Source organism: Salminus brasiliensis, chromosome 11 (assembly GCF_030463535.1).
Source record: "Salminus brasiliensis chromosome 11, fSalBra1.hap2, whole genome shotgun sequence".
In the NCBI taxonomy this organism is placed as follows: domain Eukaryota; kingdom Metazoa; phylum Chordata; class Actinopteri; order Characiformes; family Bryconidae; genus Salminus; species Salminus brasiliensis.
In genome coordinates, this window is record NC_132888.1 from 32,565,715 (window position 1) to 32,589,373 (window position 23,659).

At 38.7% G+C, this 23,659-nt stretch overlaps 22 pseudogenes; all 22 read right to left on the reverse strand.

The window, feature by feature from the left end:
- Positions 1–11: 11 nt before the first annotated feature.
- On the reverse strand, positions 12–130 carry LOC140572976 (5S ribosomal RNA; annotated as a pseudogene).
- A 185-nt stretch (positions 131–315) lies between these two features.
- On the reverse strand, positions 316–434 carry LOC140568457 (5S ribosomal RNA; annotated as a pseudogene).
- Positions 435–619: 185 nt separating this feature from the next.
- Positions 620–738, reverse strand: LOC140572962 (5S ribosomal RNA; annotated as a pseudogene).
- A 5,255-nt stretch (positions 739–5,993) lies between these two features.
- LOC140566766 (5S ribosomal RNA) lies at positions 5,994–6,112 on the reverse strand (annotated as a pseudogene).
- Positions 6,113–6,298: 186 nt separating this feature from the next.
- LOC140572659 (5S ribosomal RNA) lies at positions 6,299–6,417 on the reverse strand (annotated as a pseudogene).
- Positions 6,418–6,602: 185 nt separating this feature from the next.
- LOC140566062 (5S ribosomal RNA) lies at positions 6,603–6,721 on the reverse strand (annotated as a pseudogene).
- A 185-nt stretch (positions 6,722–6,906) lies between these two features.
- On the reverse strand, positions 6,907–7,025 carry LOC140567564 (5S ribosomal RNA; annotated as a pseudogene).
- Positions 7,026–7,210: 185 nt separating this feature from the next.
- LOC140569877 (5S ribosomal RNA) lies at positions 7,211–7,329 on the reverse strand (annotated as a pseudogene).
- Positions 7,330–7,514: 185 nt separating this feature from the next.
- LOC140570126 (5S ribosomal RNA) lies at positions 7,515–7,633 on the reverse strand (annotated as a pseudogene).
- A 185-nt stretch (positions 7,634–7,818) lies between these two features.
- On the reverse strand, positions 7,819–7,937 carry LOC140570044 (5S ribosomal RNA; annotated as a pseudogene).
- Positions 7,938–8,122: 185 nt separating this feature from the next.
- LOC140570485 (5S ribosomal RNA) lies at positions 8,123–8,241 on the reverse strand (annotated as a pseudogene).
- Positions 8,242–8,426: 185 nt separating this feature from the next.
- On the reverse strand, positions 8,427–8,545 carry LOC140567565 (5S ribosomal RNA; annotated as a pseudogene).
- Positions 8,546–8,730: 185 nt separating this feature from the next.
- LOC140571770 (5S ribosomal RNA) lies at positions 8,731–8,849 on the reverse strand (annotated as a pseudogene).
- A 185-nt stretch (positions 8,850–9,034) lies between these two features.
- Positions 9,035–9,153, reverse strand: LOC140566063 (5S ribosomal RNA; annotated as a pseudogene).
- A 185-nt stretch (positions 9,154–9,338) lies between these two features.
- Positions 9,339–9,457, reverse strand: LOC140567566 (5S ribosomal RNA; annotated as a pseudogene).
- A 185-nt stretch (positions 9,458–9,642) lies between these two features.
- Positions 9,643–9,761, reverse strand: LOC140569878 (5S ribosomal RNA; annotated as a pseudogene).
- A 185-nt stretch (positions 9,762–9,946) lies between these two features.
- LOC140566999 (5S ribosomal RNA) lies at positions 9,947–10,065 on the reverse strand (annotated as a pseudogene).
- Positions 10,066–10,250: 185 nt separating this feature from the next.
- Positions 10,251–10,369, reverse strand: LOC140568115 (5S ribosomal RNA; annotated as a pseudogene).
- A 185-nt stretch (positions 10,370–10,554) lies between these two features.
- On the reverse strand, positions 10,555–10,673 carry LOC140567951 (5S ribosomal RNA; annotated as a pseudogene).
- Positions 10,674–10,858: 185 nt separating this feature from the next.
- LOC140566064 (5S ribosomal RNA) lies at positions 10,859–10,977 on the reverse strand (annotated as a pseudogene).
- Positions 10,978–11,199: 222 nt separating this feature from the next.
- On the reverse strand, positions 11,200–11,318 carry LOC140568088 (5S ribosomal RNA; annotated as a pseudogene).
- A 185-nt stretch (positions 11,319–11,503) lies between these two features.
- Positions 11,504–11,622, reverse strand: LOC140567861 (5S ribosomal RNA; annotated as a pseudogene).
- Between the last annotated feature and the right edge of the window lie 12,037 nt (positions 11,623–23,659).

Consider the following 23,659-nt stretch of genomic DNA (forward strand, 5'->3'; position numbering starts at 1 on the left):
AGGATTGGAAAAGCTTACAACACCTGGTATTCCCAGACAGTCTCCCATTCAAGTACTAACCAGGCCCAACCCTAGCTAGCTCCTGAGATCAGACTAGATCAGGCGTTCTAAGGGTGGAATGGCCGTAAGCAGAAGAACCTTGCAAACTAGAGGATTCAAATTTTATAGTTAAAACCATATTTGTTCAAAACCAAGAAAAAGCATTCAATTTCAACACATCAACATTTACAACACAAAAGAGTTTCAACTACAAATTTGTGCAAAAGATGTAATTAACATGGAAATGTTAGCTTTAATTGTTTGCAGGATTGGAAAAGCTTACAACACCTGGTATTCCCAGACAGTCTCCCATTCAAGTACTAACCTGGCCCAACCCTAGGTAGCTTCTGAGATCAGACGAGATCAGGCGTTCTAAGGGTGGAATGGCCGTAAGCAGAAGCCCCTTGCAAACTAGAGGATTCAAATTTCATAGCTAAGACCATATTTGTTCAAAACCAAGCAAAAGCATTCCATTTCAACACATCAACATTTACAACACAAAAGAGTTTCAACTACAAATTTGTGCAAAAGATGTAAATAACATGGAAATGTAAGCTTTAATTGTTTGCAGGATTGGAAAAGCTTACAACACCTGGTATTCCTAGACAGTCTCCCATTCAAGTACTAACCAGGCCCAACCCTAAGTAGCTTCTGAAATCAGACGAGATCAGGCGTTCTAAGGGTGGAATGGCCGCAAGCAGAAGCACCTTGCAAAGTAGAGGATTCAAATTTCATAGCTAAGACCATATTTGTCAAGTCAAGTCAAATTTATTTGTATAGCGCTTTTTACAACTGTTGTCGTCACAAAGCAGCTTTACATAATTATTACTTAATAAAGAACAGAGACAGAGAAGAAAGAAGAAATAACATGAAGCGTCAAAGACCCCCGTGAGCAAGCCAACGGCGACAGTGGCAAGGAAAAACTCCCTCAGAGCTGGAGGAAGAAACCTTGGGAGGAACCAAGACTCACAAGGGGGACCCATCCTCCTCTGGCCAGACTGTTTTAAACATTAATGATAAAAATTACCAAACCAGGTACAACAGAAAGTTAATAGTTGTGATATTAATAGTGTCAGACAGGCACGAGTCCATCTAGGTTTCAGCACGGCCACCAAACAGGCAGCAGCAGCTGGCGGGTGAGCCATGGGTGGTGGCGGGTTGGGGGGGACCCGCTGGCTGGACTGGTAGGTGGCAGCTGGTTAGATGCAGGTAGAGGGGACCTCAGCGGGCAATCTTCCTGCAGATCGGGCTGGGTGGCCATTTACTCGGGGAAGGTAAAGAGAGAGAAGTTAGTTCTAAGAGGAATTTTATGGAGTGCAGAGAATGTTGATCATCAGCATCTGGGTATGTCTGATGACTCCGGCAGGTCTGATTATCACAGCATAATTAAAAGGAGAGAGCCAGAAGGTAACACGGACACGGGCGTACCCTGAGAACACCAGCATCTATCTGCTCCACCGTCAACAAACCTGAGTGATCGCGTGTAAGCAGCGAGACGACAGCTCCAGCATCTCAGAGTACTACAATTCCCTGGGTCCGCGAACCCCTGGACCTGCAGCCCTTATCTAAGAAACATTAATTACCAAAAGCTAAACTAAACATATAAGTTTTCAGTTTAGATTTAAAGATTGAGACTGTGTCTGAGTCCCGAACATTATCTGGAAGGTTATTCCAGAGCTGGGGGGCTTTATAGGAAAAGGCTCTTCCCCCTGCTGAGGTTTTCAGAATTTTGGGAACGCGTAAGAGGCCAGCACCCTGAGATCTAAGTAGTCTTGATGGTTCGTAATATACTATAAGATCCTGCAGGTACTCAGGAGCGAGGCCATGTAGGGCTTTATATGTTAATAAAAGAATTTTGTATTCAATACGGAATTTAACTGGGAGCCAATGAAGTGCTGATAGAACTGGACTGATATGGTCAAATTTTCTAGTTTTAGTAAGGACCCTGGCTGCAGCATTTTGCACCAGCTGAAGTTTATTGAGGTTCCTGCTGGAACAACCTGACAGTAACGCATTACAGTAATCTAGCCTTGAGGTAATAAAAGCATGTACTAGCTTTTCTGTGTCTTGTAGTGATAAGGAGTTTCTTAGTTTGGAGATGTTCCTAAGCTGCATAAAGGCTGTTCTACTAATATTAGCTATATGTTGCTCAAATGATAAATCTGAGTCGAATGTGACGCCAAGATTTTTAGCTGCTAAACCAGGAATGATGGGAGAATCTGCCAAGTCTAACATTAAGTCTGATAGTTTATTTCTAGAGTCTTTTGGACCTAAAAGGAGAACTTCGGTTTTGTCACTGTTAAGGAGAAGGAAGTTATGTGACATCCAGAGTTTTATATCCTTTACACAGTCCTCCATTTTCTGTAGTCTAAATTTATCGTCAGGTTTGGCTGATATATAGAGCTGTGTGTCATCTGCATAGAAGTGGAAATTAACGCCATGTCTGCTTATAACTGAGCCCAGTGGTAACATGTATAATGTAAATAATAGTGGTCCTAAAATTGAGCCTTGCGGAACTCCATATCTTACTTCTGTGTAGTTTGAAGATAAATCATTTATCTTTACAAATTGGAAGCGTCCCGTTAGATATGATTGGAACCATGATAGGGCTGTCCCTGTGATTCCAACCATTTTCTCTAATCTTTCTAGTAATATAGAATGATCTATTGTATCAAAGGCTGCACTAAGGTCTAGTAGGACTAATAAAGATACGTAGCCTTGATCAGAGGCAAGAAGGAGATCATTCGTAATCTTCACTAGGGCTGTCTCTGTGCTGTGATTGAGTCTAAATCCAGACTGGAATTTCTCATACATGTCATTTTTACTCAGGTATAAGCAGAGTTGTTGGGCCACAGCTTTTTCTAATATCTTAGATACGAATGTTAAGTTTGAGATGGGTCTATAATTAGATAATACGCTAGGATCAAGATTTGGTTTTTTGATTAAAGGTTTTATAACTGCTATTTTAAGGGTTTGGGGTACATGCCCAAGGCTAAGGGATGAATTTACAATTGTTAAAAGAGGTCCGATTATAATTGGGAGAATTTCTTTTAGCAATTTAGAGGGAATCGGGTCGAGTGTACATGTTGTACAATTAGCTGAGGATATAATTTTTTCTAGTTCAGGCTGTGGAAGTGGGTAGAAGGCTTCCAGCCTTTGTTCTACAACTAAGTTTTGTTCTAAAGCAACTACATCGGGTGACGGCCATGTTTGATTTAATAAGCAGGGTTGGATTTGTTGTCTAATATTTTCTATTTTATTATTAAAATAGTCCATAAAAACATGACTAGTTAAAGATGTTGGGATCTGGGGTTGAGTATCTGCCTGGCTTTTAGTAAGTTTAGAGATCTCATTAAAAAGAACTCTGGGATTGTTTTTGTTTTTCTCGATCAGCGAGGCCAGATACGCTGAGCGAGCTTTAATGAGTGCCTTTCTATATTGACTAAGGCTGTCCTTCCACGCAGAGTGGAACACCTCTAGTTTGGTCGTCCGCCATTTACGCTCTAGTTTCCGCACTGTTTGTTTTACGGTACGAGTTTGATCACTGTACCACGGTGCAAGCCTTTTTTGCCTCATCATTTTATTTTTGAACGGTGCTACTTTGTCTAAGGTTGATCGGAGGGTATTCTCTAGATCGTTTGTTAATTTGACGAGCTCCGTTTGGTCTGACGGAGTGTAAGCTAAGGTTGATAGGGGTGGGAGATTTTTAGTAAACTGTACAGTTGTCATTGGTGTTATTGTGCGTTTTAGGCAGTGTTGGGGAGAAGAATTTACATTTTGCCTTAGATGTAGCTCAAAGGAGATTAGATAATGGTCTGATATTACTGAGCTTTGAGGTAGAATATTTAGCTGATCAATGCTAACACCCAGGGTCAGGACTAAATCTAGGGTATGATTACAGTAATGTGTGGGTCCAGTTATGTTTTGTATAATGCCGACAGAATCTAAAATTGATACAAACGCCTTTGTTAATGGATCGTCTGCTTTTTCAAAGTGAATATTAAAATCTCCTACTATTATAACTTTGTCACTGCACACTGCCAAGTCTGCAGCAAAATCACTAAATTCTTTTAAAAATTCAGAGTAGGGCCCTGGAGGCCTATAAATATTAATCAGTGAGAAAACATTTTTATTTGTGGCTGGATTTGATATATTAATGTAGATAAGCTCAAAAGAAGTGAAGGTGTTACAGTGTTTTTGAATAATCTCTAGTGTATTCTGATAGATTATACATACTCCACCTCCTCTGCCTGATAATCTAGGGCTATGTACATATTTATAGCCTGCGGGGGTGGCTTCATTTAGTGCTATATATTGATCAGGTCTAATCCAGGTTTCGGTGAGGCAGAAAACATCTAGTTTCTGATCACATATAATTTCATTCACGATCACTGCTTTTGAGGTTAGTGATCTAATGTTAAGTAGACCAAGCTTTAGGTCTGAGGTGCTGGTGTTATCGTTGAAATGAGAGATTTTAACACTGATTAAATGATTAAAACGAGCTGATCTAGATGTTCTACGTTTGGCTTTAATTCGGGGCACAGACACAGTCTCAATACGGTGAAACCTGGGTGACGCCTCAAAGCAGCTCGCAGACGGTCGGTTTAGCCTGTCTGTCTGCGGCCTGGTCTCGGCTCTGGATTGTCAGCAGCCTTTTACACTCCTCTGCCGACTAACTAGCAGACTATGGGCTATGCTGCACGAAAGTAAGGCAGCACCCCCCCGCGTGGGGTGGACACCATCCCTACCTAAAAAACCAGGCTTGCCCTCAAACTTTGACCAATTATCTATGAAGCCCACATGATTTTCGGAACACCACTTGGACATCCAGCGGTTCAGCGCTGTGAGTCGGCTGTAGGACTCAGCGCCGCGCCTCATTGGGATGGGACCAGAGCAAATTACGGCATCGGACATCATCTGGGCCAGTTTAACCACCTCTTTAATATTATCCTTAGTTATTTCTGACTGCCGCAGACGGATATCATTGGCCCCTACATGAATCACTATCCTCGAATATCTCCTGTTTGCTAGCCGCTTAAGGTTGCCGCTAATGTCCGGCGCTCTGGCTCCCGGTAAACAGCTAACTGCTGGAGCCCCTAAAGGACCAGTTATCTTCACGTGTCGAACAATAGAGTCTCCTATGACCAGAGTACTGTGAACAGGCTCCTCAGCGGGTGTTTCGCTGAGCGGGGCAAACCTGTTTGACACGCGAATCGGGGGGGGAGCGTGGTGTTCCGGTGGGCTAGCTTCGGCCTTTGCGCTAGCATTAGCCTTAGCTTTCCGGCTATGCCGCCGAGACGTCACCCATTCGCCCCGCTGTGAGGGCTCTAACGCCGGAGTGGGGGGGGTGCTAGCTCTCCCTGAGGCAACGGGGGGCAACTCTTGCTCTCTATCCTTCAGTAACCCCATGATGCACACCTCTAACTGGTCCACCTTTTCCACCAGAGAGCTAACTAACTCGCATTTAGTGCAAACACTATCATTATCACTAGCGGTGGGAAAAGGGTCTAGACTAAACATGCCACACTTCTCACACTCAAAAAGCCCAGCAACAGCCATAATAAAATACAAACTTACCGCTTTCAGCTGATTTAGGCACCGAAATAAAGTTGTTGTTGTGGGGTACTCCGCTTTTTTAATAAACCTGTGGACTGTAAACACAATCTAAAAGCAGTTACGAGGAAAAGCGCTAGAAAGTGATAGAAAGCAGAAAGAACAAACTAAACACGGAGACAGTGATTCCTCCAAGGACCGGGTCTGGAGTAAGGATTTCCCACAAGCGTTAGCGGTAGCTTTCCCACCTTTCCCAGCTTTCCCATTTGTTCAGAACCAAGCAAAAGCATTCCATTTCAACACATCAACATTTACAACACAAAAGAGTTTCAACTCCAAATTTGTGCAAAAGATGTAAATAACATGGAAATGTAAGCTTTAATTGTTTGCAGGATTGGAAAAGCTAACAACACCTGGTATTCCCAGACAGTCTCCCATTCAAGCACTAACCAGGCCCAACCCTAGGTAGCTTCTGAGATCAGATGAGATCAGGAATTCTAAGGGTGGAATGGCCGCAAGCAGAAGCACCTTGCAAACTAAAGGATTCAAATTTTATAGTTAAAACCATATTTGTTCAAAACCAAGCAAAAGCATTCCATTTCAACACATCAACATTTACAACACAAAAGAGTTTCAACTAAAAAATTTGTGCAAAAGATGTAAATAACATGGAAATGTAAGCTTTAATTGTTTGCAGGATTGGAAAAGCTTACAACACCTGGTATTCCCAGACAGTCTCCCATTCAAGTACTAACCAGGCCCCACCCTAGGTAGCTTCTGAGATCAGACGAGATCAGGCATTCTAAGGGTGGAATGGCAGTAAGCAGAAGCACCTTGCAAACTAGAGGATTCAAATTTTATAGTTAAAACCATATTTGTTCAAAACCAAGAAAAAGCATTCCATTTCAACACATCAACATTTACAACACAAAAGAGTTTCAACTACAAATTTGTGCAAAAGATGTAAATAACATGGAAATGTAAGCTTTAATTGTTTGCAGGATTGGAAAAGCTTACAACACCTGGTATTCCCAGACAGTCTCCCATTCAAGTACTAACCAGGCCCAACCCTAGGTAGCTTCTGAGATCAGACGAGATCAGGCTTTGTAAGGGTGGAATGTCTGTAAGCAGAAGCACCTTGCAAACTAGAGGATTCAAATTTAATAGCTAAGACCATATTTGTTCAAAACCAAGCAAAAGCATTCCATTTCAACACATCAACATTTACAACACAAAAGAGTTTCAACTCCAAATTTGTGCAAAAGATGTAAATAACATGGAAATGTAAGCTTTAATTGTTTGCAGGATTGGAAAAGCTAACAACACCTGGTATTCCCAAACAGTCTCCCATTCAAGCACTAACCAGGCCCAACCCTAGGTGGCTTCTGAGATCAGATGAGATCAGGAATTCTAAGGGTGGAATAGCCGTAAGCAGAAGCACCTTGCAAACTAGAGGATTCAAATTTTATAGTTAAAACCATATTTGTTCAAAACCAAGCAAAAGCATTCCATTTCAACACATCAACATTTACAACACAAAAGAGTTTCAACTACAAATTTGTGCAAAAGATGTAAATAACATGGAAATGTAAGCTTTAATTGTTTGCAGGATTGGAAAAGCTTACAACACCTGGTATTCCCAGACAGTCTCCCATTCAAGTACTAACCAGGCCCAACCCTAGGTAGCTTCTGAGATCAGACGAGATCAGGCATTCTAAGGGTGGAATGGCCGTAAGCAGAAGCACCTTGTAAACTAGAGGATTCAAATTTTATAGTTAAAACCATATTTGTTCAAAACCAAGAAAAAGCATTCCATTTCAACACATCAACGTTTACAACACAAAAGAGTTTCAACTACAAATTTGTGCAAAAGATGTAAATAACATGGAAATGTAAGCTTTAATTGTTTGCAGGATTGGAAAAGCTTACAACACCTGGTATTCCCAGACAGTCTCCCATTCAAGTACTAACCAGGCCCAACCCTAGGTAGCTTCTGAAATCAGACGAGATCAGGCGCTCTAAGGGTGGAATGGCCGTAAGCAGAAGAACTTTGCAAAGTAGAGGATTCAAATTTCATAGCTAAGAACATATTTGTTCAAAACCAAGCAAAAGCATTCCATTTCAACACATCAACATTTACAACACAAAAGAGTTTCAACTACACATTTGTGCAAAAGATGTAAATAACATGCAAATGTAAGCTTTAATTGTTTGCAGGATTGGAAAAGCTTACAACACCTGGTATTCCCAGACAGTCTCCCATTCAAGTACTACCCAGGCCCAACCCTAGGTAGCTTCTGAGATCAGACGAGATCAGACGTTCTAAGGGTGGAATGGCCGTAAGCAGAAGCACCTTGCAAACTAGAGGATTCAAATTTCATAGCTAAAACCATATTTGTTCAAAACAAAGCAAAAACATTCCATTTCAACACATCAACATTTACAACACAAAAGAGTTTCAACTACAAATTTGTGCAAAAGATGTAAATAACATGGAAATGTAAGCTTTAATTGTTTGCAGGATTGGAAAAGCTTACAACACCTGGTATTCCCAGACAGTCTCCCATTCAAGTACTAACCAGGCCCAACCCTAAGTAGCTTCTGAGATCAGACGAGATCAGGCATTCTAAGGGTGGAATGGCCGCAAGCAGAAGAACTTTGCAAACTAGAGGATTCAAATTTCATAGCTAAGACCATATTTGTTCAAAACCAAGCAAAAGCATTCCATTTCAACACATCAACATTTACAACACAAAAGAGTTTCAACTCCAAATTTGTGCAAAAGATGTAAATAACATGGAAATGTAAGCTTTAATTGTTTGCAGGATTGGAAAAGCTAACAACACCTGGTATTCCCAAACAGTCTCCCATTCAAGCACTAACCAGGCCCAACCCTAGGTGGCTTCTGAGATCAGATGAGATCAGGAATTCTAAGGGTGGAATAGCCGTAAGCAGAAGCACCTTGCAAACTAGAGGATTCAAATTTTATAGTTAAAACCATATTTGTTCAAAACCAAGCAAAAGCATTCCATTTCAACACATCAACATTTACAACACAAAAGAGTTTCAACTACAAATTTGTGCAAAAGATGTAAATAACATGGAAATGTAAGCTTTAATTGTTTGCAGGATTGGAAAAGCTTACAACACCTGGTATTCCCAGACAGTCTCCCATTCAAGTACTAACCAGGCCCAACCCTAGGTAGCTTCTGAGATCAGACGAGATCAGGCATTCTAAGGGTGGAATGGCAGTAAGCAGAAGCACCTTGCAAACTAGAGGATTCAAATTTTATAGTTAAAACCATATTTGTTCAAAACCAAGAAAAAGCATTCCATTTCAACACATCAACGTTTACAACACAAAAGAGTTTCAACTACAAATTTGTGCAAAAGATGTAAATAACATGGAAATGTAAGCTTTAATTGTTTGCAGGATTGGAAAAGCTTACAACACCTGGTATTCCCAGACAGTCTCCCATTCAAGTACTAACCAGGCCCAACCCTAGGTAGCTTCTGAGATCAGACGAGATCAGGCTTTGTAAGGGTGGAATGTCTGTAAGCAGAAGCACCTTGCAAACTAGAGGATTCAAATTTAATAGCTAAGACCATATTTGTTCAAAACCAAGCAAAAGCATTCCATTTCAACACATCAACATTTACAACACAAAAGAGTTTCAACTCCAAATTTGTGCAAAAGATGTAAATAACATGGAAATGTAAGCTTTAATTGTTTGCAGGATTGGAAAAGCTAACAACACCTGGTATTCCCAAACAGTCTCCCATTCAAGCACTAACCAGGCCCAACCCTAGGTGGCTTCTGAGATCAGATGAGATCAGGAATTCTAAGGGTGGAATAGCCGTAAGCAGAAGCACCTTGCAAACTAGAGGATTCAAATTTTATAGTTAAAACCATATTTGTTCAAAACCAAGCAAAAGCATTCCATTTCAACACATCAACATTTACAACACAAAAGAGTTTCAACTACAAATTTGTGCAAAAGATGTAAATAACATGGAAATGTAAGCTTTAATTGTTTGCAGGATTGGAAAAGCTTACAACACCTGGTATTCCCAGACAGTCTCCCATTCAAGTACTAACCAGGCCCAACCCTAGGTAGCTTCTGAGATCAGACGAGATCAGGCATTCTAAGGGTGGAATGGCCGTAAGCAGAAGCACCTTGTAAACTAGAGGATTCAAATTTTATAGTTAAAACCATATTTGTTCAAAACCAAGAAAAAGCATTCCATTTCAACACATCAACGTTTACAACACAAAAGAGTTTCAACTACAAATTTGTGCAAAAGATGTAAATAACATGGAAATGTAAGCTTTAATTGTTTGCAGGATTGGAAAAGCTTACAACACCTGGTATTCCCAGACAGTCTCCCATTCAAGTACTAACCAGGCCCAACCCTAAGTAGCTTCTGAGATCAGGCGAGATCAGGCATTCTAAGGGTGTAATGGCCGTAAGCAGAAGCACCTTGCAAACTAGAGGATTCAAATTTCATAGCTAAGACCATATTTGTTCAAAACCAAGCAAAAGCATTCCATTTCAACACATCAACATTTACAACACAAAAGAGTTTCAACTACAAATTTGTGCAAAAGATGTAAATAACATGCAAATGTAAGCTTTAATTGTTTGCAGGATTGGAAAAGCTTACAACACCTGGTATTCCCAGACAGTCTCCCATTCAAGTACTAACCAGGCCCAACCCTAGGTAGCTTCTGAGATCAGACGAGATCAGGCGCTCTAAGGGTGGAATGGCCGTAAGCAGAACAACTTTGCAAAGTAGAGGATTCAAATTTCATAGCTAAGACCATATTTGTTCAAAACCAAGCAAAAGCATTCCATTTCAACACATCAACATTTACAACACAAAAGAGTTTCAACAACAAATTTGTGCAAAAGATGTAAATAACATGGAAATGTAAGCTTTAATTGTTTGCAGGATTGAAAAAGCTTACAACACCTAGAATTCCCAGACAGTCTCCCATTCAAGTACTAACCAGGCCCAATCCTAGGTAGCTTTTGAGATCCGACGCGATCAGGCGTTCTAAGGGTGGAATGGCCATAAGCAGAACAACCTTGCAAACTAGAGGATTCAAATTTCAAATCAAAGACCATATTTGTTCAAAACCAAGAAAAAGCATTCCATTTCAACACATCAACATTTACAACACAAAAGAGTTTCAACTACAAATTTGTGCAAAAGATGTAAATAACATGGAAATGTAAGCTTTAATTGTTTGCAGGATTGGAAAAGCTTACAACACCTGGTATTCCCAGACAGTCTCCCATTCAAGTACTAACCAGGCCCAACCCTAGGTAGCTTCTGAGATCAGACGAGATCAGGCTTTGTAAGGGTGGAATGTCTGTAAGCAGAAGCACCTTGCAAACTAGAGGATTCAAATTTAATAGCTAAGACCATATTTGTTCAAAACCAAGAAAAAGCATTCCATTTCAACTCATCAACATTTACAACACAAAGCATTCCATTTCAACACATCAACATTTACCACACAAAAGAGTGTCAACTACAAATAAGTGCAAAAGATGTAAATAACATGGAAATGTAAGCTTTAATTGTTTGCAGGATTGGAAAAGCTTACAACACCTGGTATTCCCAGACAGTCTCCCATTCAAGCACTAACCAGGCCCAACCCTAGGTAGCTTCTGAGATCAGACGAGATCAGTCTTTCTAAGGGTGGAATGGCCGTATGCAGAACAACCTTGCAAACTAGAGGATTCAAATTTCATGGCTAAGACCATATTTGTTCAAAACCAAGAAAAAGCATTCCATTTCAACACATCAACATTTACAACACAAAAGAGTTTCAACTACAAATTTGTGCAAAAGATGTAAATAACATGGAAATGTAAGCTTTAATTGTTTGCAGGATAGGGAAAGCTTACAACACCTGGTATTGCCAGACAGTCTCCCATTCAAGTACTAACCAGGCCCAACCCTAGGTAGCTTCTGAGATCAGACGAGATCAGGCTTTGTAAGGGTGGAATGTCTGTAAGCGGAAGTACCTTGCAAACTAGAGGATTCAAATTTCATAGCTAAGACCATATTTGTTCAAAACCAAGCAAAAAAACAAGTCCCTGGTTTGAGTTGCTAAAAGTCCATTCAGGAGTGATACCTTTGTCCTACTGAATCCTCTGTTGTAAAGTTTATCCAATGTCCAAAACCTCATGAATAAAATATACACAAAGCGTGGCTGAATATATAAAGAATTAAACAATATCAAACTTACCATGAGTATTAGAACCTATAGTTCCACCATTAAGGGTCTTCATTACAGTGAGGCCTGACGTGAGCCACAACTAAACCACCTTGCTAATGCATCGTTCCCTCCTTTTGACTTGTAACCTGGCCTACTTCCAATATACTGCCACATAGAGGATGGAGTAGGAATTACCATAAGAAACTCAACACAACACTGGAGTCACACAAGTGTCAGCTATGGCTTAGGTTTTTGTTATGCCAATATTGAAAATAGACAATAAGCAAGTGGTTTAAAGGTCCAACCACAACAGCCCCAATGAGACCTTAAGAACATGACAATAGGCCCAATGACACGTTAAGAGCCGGCACAACAGGCCCAATAAGACCTAAAGAACCTGCACAACAGGCCCAATGAGACTAGGAATATTAGTCCTGATATTAAGAAAGCTTGCTCCCCTTTGGTCTCACAGACTTCACATTTCAGAATAAAAGTTAGAGCTCAGCCAACACTGATGAATACACAAATAACAAATACACATAACCAATCATCAAAATGATTGCATTTTCAGCTAAAAAAACACTATTATGTTAATAGTCATATCTCATATGAAGACATTAGAATAGCCTAGTGTCTTTTGAAATAACAAAATCTGGCATGAGTGACTGTCTCCTATAAATACTTTGCCATTGTAAGACGAATGCTGTGCCAAGGTCCTGCACAATTGGTTCCTATTTTGGCGACAACTAAATATAAATCTAATACATTTATATCTGTGTGTTAATTTGTTATATTTTATTTTACAAAGTTAGTGAGGTAATGTTTACATCAATACTGATGCTTTAAGTCTCTTCCACATGGTGAGGTGTCCGGTTTATTTATTTAACAATGGTATCGGATCTGTATTGTGTGTCGATCGATAAGTTTATGTATTGGAGTCAGAACTCAAAAAGGTTGGTGCAAATGTAACATATAGGAAATAGCATATGACAGCATTGTTGTAGGGTGTTTCTGACAATTCCACTGGTTAATAAAATATGCCTATATTGATAAGTTTCACCCTGATTGGTGAATGTACATGCTTGAATGTGATCGGATAATGGCAACCATAATAATTGACATATCAAGTCCTCTGGACAGACTATTATAGAATAGGCTAAAGATGCAGCATGTAAAATTGTAACAGTTACGTACCACTGGCCTTACCTTCTTCTGAAATATGTCCACCAAACTGACATGCCTCCTCAGAATCATGTGCTTAACAAGTTTTATTATATATATAATAATTATAAAATAAATACATTCATATTATAAATATATAATAATTAATATATAATTAATTATAATAATTATTCATTATTAACTATAGCCAGTCTGAAGCCCGGATAAAGGAGGTGAGTAACGTAGTTAAACATAGAGTAGCAGTTCCACCCCACATAACAGACTTTTGATTAAATTTGATATGCTAACATTTAACAACACAGGACAAAATTGATTTATATAATATGGGTCTAGACAAAGCATTAAAATATTAAGTCATTTTGTGAACTCTCTCCCACAACGTTATCCCTTTTTTCTACAGCTTCAAAGACAAGCAAAAATCAATCAATCAATCAATTATGCAAATTAGACAACAACGTCATTTAGAGACTTCTGGCAACCTTTAGGACAGACAACAGCTCCTTTCCTTACTGAGGAGTTGGAAACACTGCACCTACCCCTGTAAGCGCAGTCATTACTGCAGTACTGTTTTCAATCAACCAATTAACCACCAAGTTCAGCTCTATTCAGGGCTGGAGAATATGCTCAGCATTATGAAGACACACACACTTTTTGAAAACGTTGGTGGACGCAGGCATTGATATAACCGTGGAGGAGGCACAGAAATTCAGAGGTAAGAGTTTTGTCTCTTACCTCTCTTAGGAGCTGCTAAATTCATGCTAATGTACCAACAGCTGTGCTAGCTAGCTAGGTTTGCAAGTGCTACCTACCTAGAGGCAGCATTATTGGGAAGTCCTGGGCATACTCCACTTTATAAAATTGACCTCATCAGTTAAGTAAAAAAAAAAATCACTCTCTCTCAATTAGCACAACTGATTGAACTGATCAGCTTTCTCCTCAAACCATTGATGAGTTGGATCAGCTGTGCTAAAGCCAAGAGAGCTGGAAAGTAAGCAAGGAGGGTTGCTTAATGAGCGGAGTTGGGAATCACCAGTCTAGGCTTATGACAGAAAATTGGCCCTTTAGAGTAGAAGCATTATCCTTCTATTTTAGGCTTTTGGTAGTTTTGTTATGTAAATGTAATTTTAGCTTTGTCAGTCTACTACATTGTTTAGGTGTGAAACATTTTGATCAGTGTTTGGCATTTAAGGCATAGACTCTTATAGGCTGGTTTAAAATGTAGTACAACAAAAATGAAGGCCTAAACTGCTGTACACACCACACACACTAGATGGCAGCAAAGCGAGCTAAACCAGGCGAGTTGGTGTGTGTTGGGTCAAGTGGGAACTGTTATTCAAATCGGCATGTAGCCACATTTAGGGAAAGCAGGAAATGGCACAGATTCATGTATTTAGTGTTGAGTACTTGAGTTCTGTTTACAGTCAGTTTAATGAGCTAAATAGTTTCATTATCAGTTTAATAGGTAAGGAGACAAGGTCTTTCTCTCCTTTCAGACGTAGCTTTAGTTTTACTAAGAAAAAGGTAACTGATCAAAAATAAAAATGAAAGTAGTTTTCTGTTAATTTAATAGTTTTGCACAAACTAAAGGGCCTTCAGCCCCAGCGGCATCTTTGTTTAGTTAAGGGGGATTTTTGTTGTGAGTGAAACTATGCCTGCTGAGACTGAAACATGAAGAGTTGAAGTACTGAACCAAGCTTGAACGCACATGTGCATAAATGCCCCATACATGTAGACTGACCAGACATTTATTTCAATTGTATCAACAGAATCCACACTAACACACCACCACAGGGTACAGAGTGTCCCTGACACAGTGGTGGTATATTAGTGTGTGTTCTGCTGGTACAGTTAGATCAGACACAGCAGTGCTGCAGAGGTGTTCACCCACTGTTTACTCTATTAGACACATTAGCACACCTTGATAACAGTGCCCTAATAGAAACAGTTTTCAACCTTTTGAAAATGCGGTTGGTTTTATTACTGATTCCTGTAAAGCTGCTTTGTGACACCAGTTTTGAAAAAAGTGCCATACAAATAATTTTGACTTCATAACAAAACATACAAAATAAAAAAAAACAACAACTTACAGTAAAAAAAAAAACAGAAAACAAAGCAAGACACACATACCTACATATACACACATAGCTACATGCACATAAGAATATAGTCGCATAAAGAAGAATACAAATAGTAGTAAGGTTTAATAATATTTCATATACATATATATTTTCACCTTATACCCTCCACTCGGCAGTAAGGATTCATCAACTCTTTATATCTGTAAGGTAGTTTTATAAAATTTTTTTACAACTAATGTTACCATCAGTTTTGATCAGTGTAACAGGCTCGCTGCCTGTTACACTGCTCAAAATGAATGGTAAAATAAGTTTTAAATTCAATTTTTTTAATGGCTCTGTAAATAACTGTTCTACACGTAGTTGGTTTTTGCTCTTGGCACTTGTAATATTTTTTTTGCTGAATATCTTGTAGAATGTGTTCCTCTCTCTATTAGTTGTTCTAATTGATCATAAAGGCCCACTGGATGTTTTTGTTCATAAGTATTTTTAGTCCCACAAGGATAGCCCTTCACCTGTTTTCAACCTGTAGCCACTTTAGTGCGTTGTGCATTTTATTTATATTCATTCTGTATGGGCACTGTAAGACCATTCTCGCAACATTATTCTGCATTCTAGTAATCTAGTAATCTAGTTTAGATAACACTAAGGGTTGTATTACTATTTTTTAAGTTTTCTGAGTAAAACATGTTGTGCACCTTCTTATTATAGATAAACCTTTCCCATTACTTTTACAATGCTCTCAATATGTTTTCCCCATGCTAATTTGTGGTCTACTCATTTTAAGTCTTGAACTTGTTCAGTTGTTTTTTCTTCTATCTTTAAAGTTATCTCTGGCTCTCAAAATGATTTGGATCCAATTATGCTAGTTTTTGTTTTTAATATGTTTAACATGAGTTGGTTGTCTCTGATCCAATTTGTTACTGGTTTTAGTTCTTCCTTTAGTATTTCAGATAAATTATTTACTGTGGCAGCTGACGCATAAAGAGTGGAATCATCTGCATACATCTGCAGCATGGCTTCATCTAACATGTAGGTAATTTATGTATAGTGAAAATAATAACATAAAATAATAACTTCCTTGTGGGCTGTTCCAGTTTTATCTTCTTACTCTCTGACAGACTTCCATTAATGTAGTGCATGTTAAAAGTCCTCTCCTACAGATTTTTCTCGGATAAGTAGCTCTGCATTCTCGATGTTATTTTCTCTAATAATTTGCCCAATACAAGAAGTAAACTGACAGGTTGGGACCATTGGGACCATTTAAGGAGCATCTGTTGTCTTTAGGTAGTGGGAAGTGGGATCACTTTTGCTTTTGATATATACCCAGCTCTATACTTACATTAAAAATATAGCAATGTGTTGCTGTGTATGTGTATGTGTTTTACAGCTATTTAAAAAATATTCCCATCTAAATAGTCAATTTCCGATGTTCTTTCTTTTTGTATTGTTTGCTTATAAGTTTTTCAACATCTTCCACGCTTACATGTCCGTTTTTAAATTGACAGTTTCATGATTAACATGATTTTGTTATAAATGATCCCTCTACCTCAATCAAAAATGGCACCATACATACATACATTACATACATAATTTCACAGTTTACAATATTTCTTCCTAGTGTAGTACTGTTGTTCATTAATGGGGCTGGATTTATCCATCCATGGGGCTTTTATGTTTTTCACAGTGGACTTTTTCAGGGGTGCATTCTTATCTACAACTAGCATTAACAATTTCATGAAAATGTCCAGGGCTGCATCTGGGTTCTTCTGTTTATACATATCAGTCCAACAAATAGCTTTTACCTCCTCAATGAATTTGTCTGGTATAAAGTGTCTGCGAGTTCGCCTTATTACTGGTGGTGCTGCTTTTGGAACTTTTTTCTTGTTATAGCCACAAGTTATGATCGCTACAACCAACTGCCACTGAGAACATCAGAACACAGATTTTTTAAATTTGCGTAAATATGGTCTAGACAAGTTGATGTTTTTATTCCCACCTTATTTGTCACAATTCTTGTTGGAACAGTTACTACCTGTTTTATGTAACTTCAGAAAAAAAATCATTTTTTTTTAAAACATTACATAAACTTAAATGTTTTTAGGAAATCAGTTATAACAAAAGTTTTCTGAATTTCTTTGGTTTCACAGTGAAGAAAGTGTATCTCCTGCTATTGCTCTCCATCTGAACTTGAAGCTTAATCTCAGCCTGAGATCCAGATTCCCAAACAACTGAATGAACAGACAGAGTCAGAGCCAGTCATTAATGTATTGTAGGACACTTTTTATGACAAAGCTGAGATCCTAAAATCTGCTGATGCTGAACAGCTTACGATGCCGCCTTTAAAAATCTTCATATTCAACCTCAGAAATAAACCAGACCTGATTATCCACAAAGGTTCTGCAAAATCTTGTCTATTTGAGCTGTGACTTTTAGTGCAATAATGAACCATAATTTACTGCAGGTTCTAGAACAGCGAGATTCAACTGTGCTACTGAAGATCCACTGTATTGCAGAGCTCCATTTTCCATTCCATGTCAGATGTTTTGTGTAACACAGAATATCAAATCCAAGATATTGTTATATTATGATATAAACATTATTGGTGATAATAATGATAATCTATTTTATTAGTGTATTATTGAAGGTGTATTTGTGGTGGTTTACTGTCCTCAAGAACTTCCATGTTATCATAAAGTGAGGCTGTGAGAGCTCGCGCTCTAGAACTTCATCATCATTCTGCTCAGATTGTGACGTCACCTGCTTTCTGGCAGCACAGCATGCGATCAGCTTTACTAAACAGCCACGAGTCACTAAAGCTCCTCCAACTCCTCTACAAACAGTGCTGCCATTTCTCTTTAGACTACAGTTAAGGTGAGGTGTTACTACATTACCAAACCTTCATCCCAACATAGACTAACATGTTTTTGTTTTTTGGGGGGTTTTTTTTGGAGTTCTTTATTTTCCTTTTCACGATTTACACTGAGATGAACCGAATCGGAAACTCTGTAAAGGTGGGATATGGATGGCAGGTTAATTAAACGCATCAGAAAACATTTGGTTAGGCTGAAAGTAAAACAGCAGGTCTGTTAAGGGACAGTTACTTTCACAAAATGCACTGTGAATAATAATAAAATTACCTTATTTATTCTTAGCTTGTTCAGATTAGTCTTACTTTCCTCAGTTTCTTATTTGAATAGTCCACCTTAAGTGCTGCGGTTTCGCCTGTAGGTGGCGCCGATGAGTTGATTTTCATCATTAATCTGTGTGATCCGGAAAATAAGACTGAATTGACTTCTTACACTTATCTTCAGAACCATTTCTGTTGTGTTGCTCCAATAAACATGCAGGTATTTATGTATATACCTGTATAAATATATACAGGTACGTTTTTACACTGCCCAGTATTAACCCCCTTTGTAATTATGGATATTTAATAATTATGTATAGAGAAGACAGATATAGCAGACCTTACCAGTATTTCACTAAAAAAGCAAATATAACATACCAGTATATTTCCATTTTTCTACAGAGAGCAGGTTTTGGGCAATAGAGGCTAGCATTACTGTGAGTGAGTTGAGGAAACACTTATAATACTTATAATAAACTATGATTTTCCTCACATCTCCTCGTTTTGGACTTGTTTGTAGCACCTTCTAGTGTCTGACAAACCTGGAAGACATTGTCAAGTGGTAATTCTCCTCTCTACAAGTTCGCTGCTTATATGACCTTTATAAAGACTAAAGAATAAGATGGTGATATAGAGTCTCTAAAACTCACCTTAATAACCTTATCTCTTTAATGCAAAAAGTATCATTAGTATTGTTATTTAATGTAAAGTTATAAAAAATAAAATAAAAACCAAAAAAATTCCTTCAAAAGTAATTAACTGCCCATAAGCTCTAAATATCTTGTATGCATCACATACTGCTCCAGACTGATCTTTATCCCCATTTTAGCACCATTTTAAGGGTCAAGTTGGTATTTCTTGCTCCTGGATTCCACCTACAGTCAGGAAGTGTAGTTCACACTTTGAGACACCACTGAAGGATACTTACTGAGAATTAAGTAAAATTACAGGACTTTACACAAATATGACTTTAGGAAATCATGATTTTACATAATGCAGTTTGCAGTATGCTGAGCTCAGAGTGGTCATTAACATGATTTTGAAGCTGTTATTTTAAGTTAAAACACCACATAATGTCACTTTATGCCATGCTATTCCGTATAAAAATGTTCATCTGTACAGCAGTATACTGGTTTTAGGAAGACCATGGTTTATAAGATGAAGGATATCATAATGTGTAAATGTGTTTAATACCAGTTTACCAGAGACATTTTAGAAAGATTGGCTACAAGAGGAACTAAAAAAAAAAAAAAAGTATATCTAATGATTTGTTGCACTTGGCCATTGGAAACATGCTGTATTTTATGTTGTACACTAGCCCTTGCAACTTTGCAATTACATGGTTTTTTAAATACATTAAATACATTACATTAGTTGTGTGGAAATGGCACTTTTCAAACTAGTCCTAGGAATTTTCTTGTTCTTAGTCAAAATTGGTCTTTACATAATGTGTAAATGTTGACTTTTTGACCATTTGTGGAACTAAAATGTTCATCAAATACATTCAGGAATGGCTTTTCTGATTGATTTAGCAGAAAAAAAGAGTCATAGTTAGTGGCATTTTGAGGACACCTGCATAGGAAATCTGTACAGTTCACAATTATGTTGCTAAATAAATTAGACATATACATGACAGAATGATGATGACTGACAAGTTTGAGCAAGTTGTGCCATTTGGGAGCCTCCAACCAGTTTACACCAAAACCAAGCTCAACCAGAGTAACAGGGAGTATGGTGTTCACATCGTCACACTCCCTGTTACACTATTTACAGTTCTTATTACACTCGACTGCCCAGATTGTCTTGTATCCATAGCCCTTACTGACTTGGGAGCAGTTGAGAACTTGATTAATGAGGCTTACACCAACATCATTCAGAGTCCTTGGTGAGTCTGACACATTCGTGACACACTCTGTTGCACCACTTACTATACTTACTAGAATTCCCTGCCCAGATTCTCTTCTGTCCGCAGCCCTCAAAGATTCGGGAGTGGCAACGAACTTCATTAATGAGGCTACCATCAACCTCATTCCATTACAACTGGCCAGATTATCTTGTGTCCACAGCCTTAGATAATTTGGGAATTGCTCAACAACCTCATCCACAGTTCTTGGTGAGTCCCCTTCATCACACTCTCTGTTATACCACTTACAGTGCCAATTACAATTGCCCGCCCAGATTCTCTTGTGTCGACAGCCTTAGATAATTTGCGATTTGCTAAATCACTTCATCCCCAGTTCCTGGTGAGTCCACCTCAATACACTCCTTGTTGTACCTCTTAAAGTGCAAATTAAAATTGACTGGCCAGATTGTCTTGTGTCCACAGCCTTAGATAATCTGGGAGTGACTACGAACTTTATTAATGAGGCTTTCGTCAACCTCATCCACAGTTCTTGGTGAGTCTAGTTCGTCACACTCCCTGTTTACAGTGCCCATTAATTCATTAATAAGGTTTTCACCAACCTCCTCCACACTTGTTGGGAATTTCATTAAAAAGGGTTTACCAGCCATGGTCTATGTTCATCGCACTTCCGGTTCCATCACTCTTCCCTTCACAGTTGACTACCCAGATTTTCATTTGTCCACAGACCTCATTGACTTTTGTGCTGCTTGGAATTTCATGCACCAGAAATGGGAGTTTTGCACCAACCTAGCACTGGTGACGCCAACAGGGCTATCAATTCCAACAGTGCAGCAAACAGAACATGGATGGAGCTTGTAAGTTGTACAGCGCCCGTCCAACCACACAGAGAGACATGTGGAATGCTTTCAAGGGATGAATACCAGGCAGACAGCTGGACCAGAATTTTTTAGTGCCAGTGCTCCAGTATTTGTAAACATCTTTAATACATCCCTAGGACACAGTATCCTTCATATCAGATGTAATAAAGTGTCAAACTAGTCAGAGACATCACCTCTTTACTGCCAAAATCCATGGACCCACTACAGTTTGAATACCGCCAGATCTACAGATGATGCCATCACATTTCTGCTCCAGACAACACTGACTGCTGGAACATTCTGACAATAGTGCATTGCAGTAGTCTAGCCTTGCGGTAAACATAAACTATTTTTTCTTGCATTGTGCAGGGATAGCAAATATTTTAGCTCAATGTTCCAAAGATGTAGAAAAGCGGTGATATTAGCTTTATGTTGGTCAAATGATAGATCTGAAAAAATTCAAAATGAGAGATTTTGTAACCAGACTTCTGGTTAATGCTTACGAAATTTGTGTGCAATCTATGCATCTTCTTCTGCCACTTTTTTTCACACGCCATTTTTCACACACCATAATCACATTAGCACTGCACAAAGAACTAGGACTATGGGCTCTGTTATAAGAACGCAGAGGTCACTAGCAGAGTCATATTAGAGAAACAAAGAATATCCAGGTAGCTTATATAGTGGTAAATATAATAACTCTTTCATTTTACCTGTGAAAGGGACACTTTAGGATTCCTATTGTCAAGCAACATGTAGATTGACTTTTTTTCATAAATCCTGACAAACCTTTCTCCCCTACATGAAAGTACATATGCTGCTTTCATCAGTACAAAGTATCTGTATTGGTATTGGCACTGGCAATGCTGGCCCTGTAATTACCTGGTGTGATGATGACATTGAATGTCAGCTTGATATTCTGGTAGTGCTGAAGTCAGACAGTAAAAGTCTAACTGCAAAAAGCCAGATTGTTCTGTGCTAAGTTAAGTCAAACAAGTACAAATACAGAGACCGAGAACAAGGAAAGACTGGGCACAATCATTAGTAGAAGGGGTTACTGACTCAGCAGAACTAAAATTGCAGTTAATAAAATGATACATATTTGGTTCATAACATTAAAAGGCCAAGTAACAGATCACACTTTATGGGGCAAAAAAATGGTTGTTTAAAATGGGCTTAATGGAATTCAGAACATGTTTGCCTTGTCAAATGAACATATAAAGAAAATGCTATAAAACTGCATGTAGATTGACATTAATCCACACAAAATAATATCAAACAAAACACCTAAACCTTCCACAAATACACACTCAACAGCTCAGAAGTAAGAGCTTTAATACAATTGCACAGCACATAGCATTTCCTTGCTATTTGTAGATTTGCTTCTTCCATCACTCCCTGAGCAAAATAAGCATCTGTGCTACTCTGCTGCTTAACTCATGAGGAAATCTAACTGAGTGTATGTGAGCAAAGTAATCCTATCAGAACTTGCCTGGAGAAACAATAAGAACATTTCTGTAGACAGAAAATTGCTTTAATTGCAGTCTATAGCATGGTGGCTCTAGCTCTTCCATTTAATTTGCATAATTAGCAAATGAAAACTATTACATATGCAGATGATTGGAAGCTATTCCAGCAATAATTCCTAGGTTTTAGTTCAGCTTTTGACTTGGATGAAGACCACTGATGGGTTGCCTGTACAGTGTAATTAATCCCCTTTTTCTGTTCGTCCTCTCCTGAAAGACCTGAGGAGGTTAAGCTGAACTACTTCTTTCTATGCCTTCCTGTGTGTGTGTGTGTGTGTGTCTGAATGATTTGATCGCAAATGACAGCATTTGTTTAGATTGTCAAGCTCTTCACACACACACACACACACACACACACACACACACACACACACACATACACACAAACACCCTTTGGAGCTGATATCAGATGTTACTTGTTCCTGCCTGCAGCATTGCTTGTGGTGTTCACCCCCCTCTTAATTTATTTCTCTACAGCTACACAGCAGATGGTCCCCATTGGATCCAAAAGATTGCATTAAGATTACTGACACTGTCTGTGGGAGTGGGGGTGTGAGACCCTGGGCTTCTGACCACAGAGTCAGGTGAGTGATGCTGACAAAACTGTGCATCCCTCCCACATTAATTTAATTACACAGAAATAATGACTGTGCAAAAGACCACTTCATTTAATTTTTAGCCAAACAAGTACATGTTATTCACTCTAGTAAAACATATCTTTACAGTTACACAGAAGCCTGAACAAGGAAATATAAATATAGTCAAAAATGTTTCTTTCTCCATCCTTTACCTTTACCATTTTTGTCAAAAGATTTGCTGCCATTTGTTGCTGCCGGATTTTTCCCACCTCCAAAGTCCAGGCTAAGACATCCAATCATGGTTCTGAACAGCCGCAACATCTGCAGTTTGATTTGCAATTATCTTTATTGTGTTTCTCATCAGCTCCACATCCTCTCAGACCCACGTTGAGCCATCGTCTTATGGTAAAATGATGGGCAAAAACACCTGTGGATGATAACCAGTGAAACATTTACTATTTCTGTCTGTTTCCCCCATTGTTTGAACCCTGTAGCTGTAGCTCTGTACACAAAATAATTCTGTTTCAAAATAACTTGGAAGACATATTTTTACCTTGACTTTCATTGGAAGTTACAAAGGTTTTTTCCTCTCCTGTTTAGTCACCATTTTTGAGATACTTGTT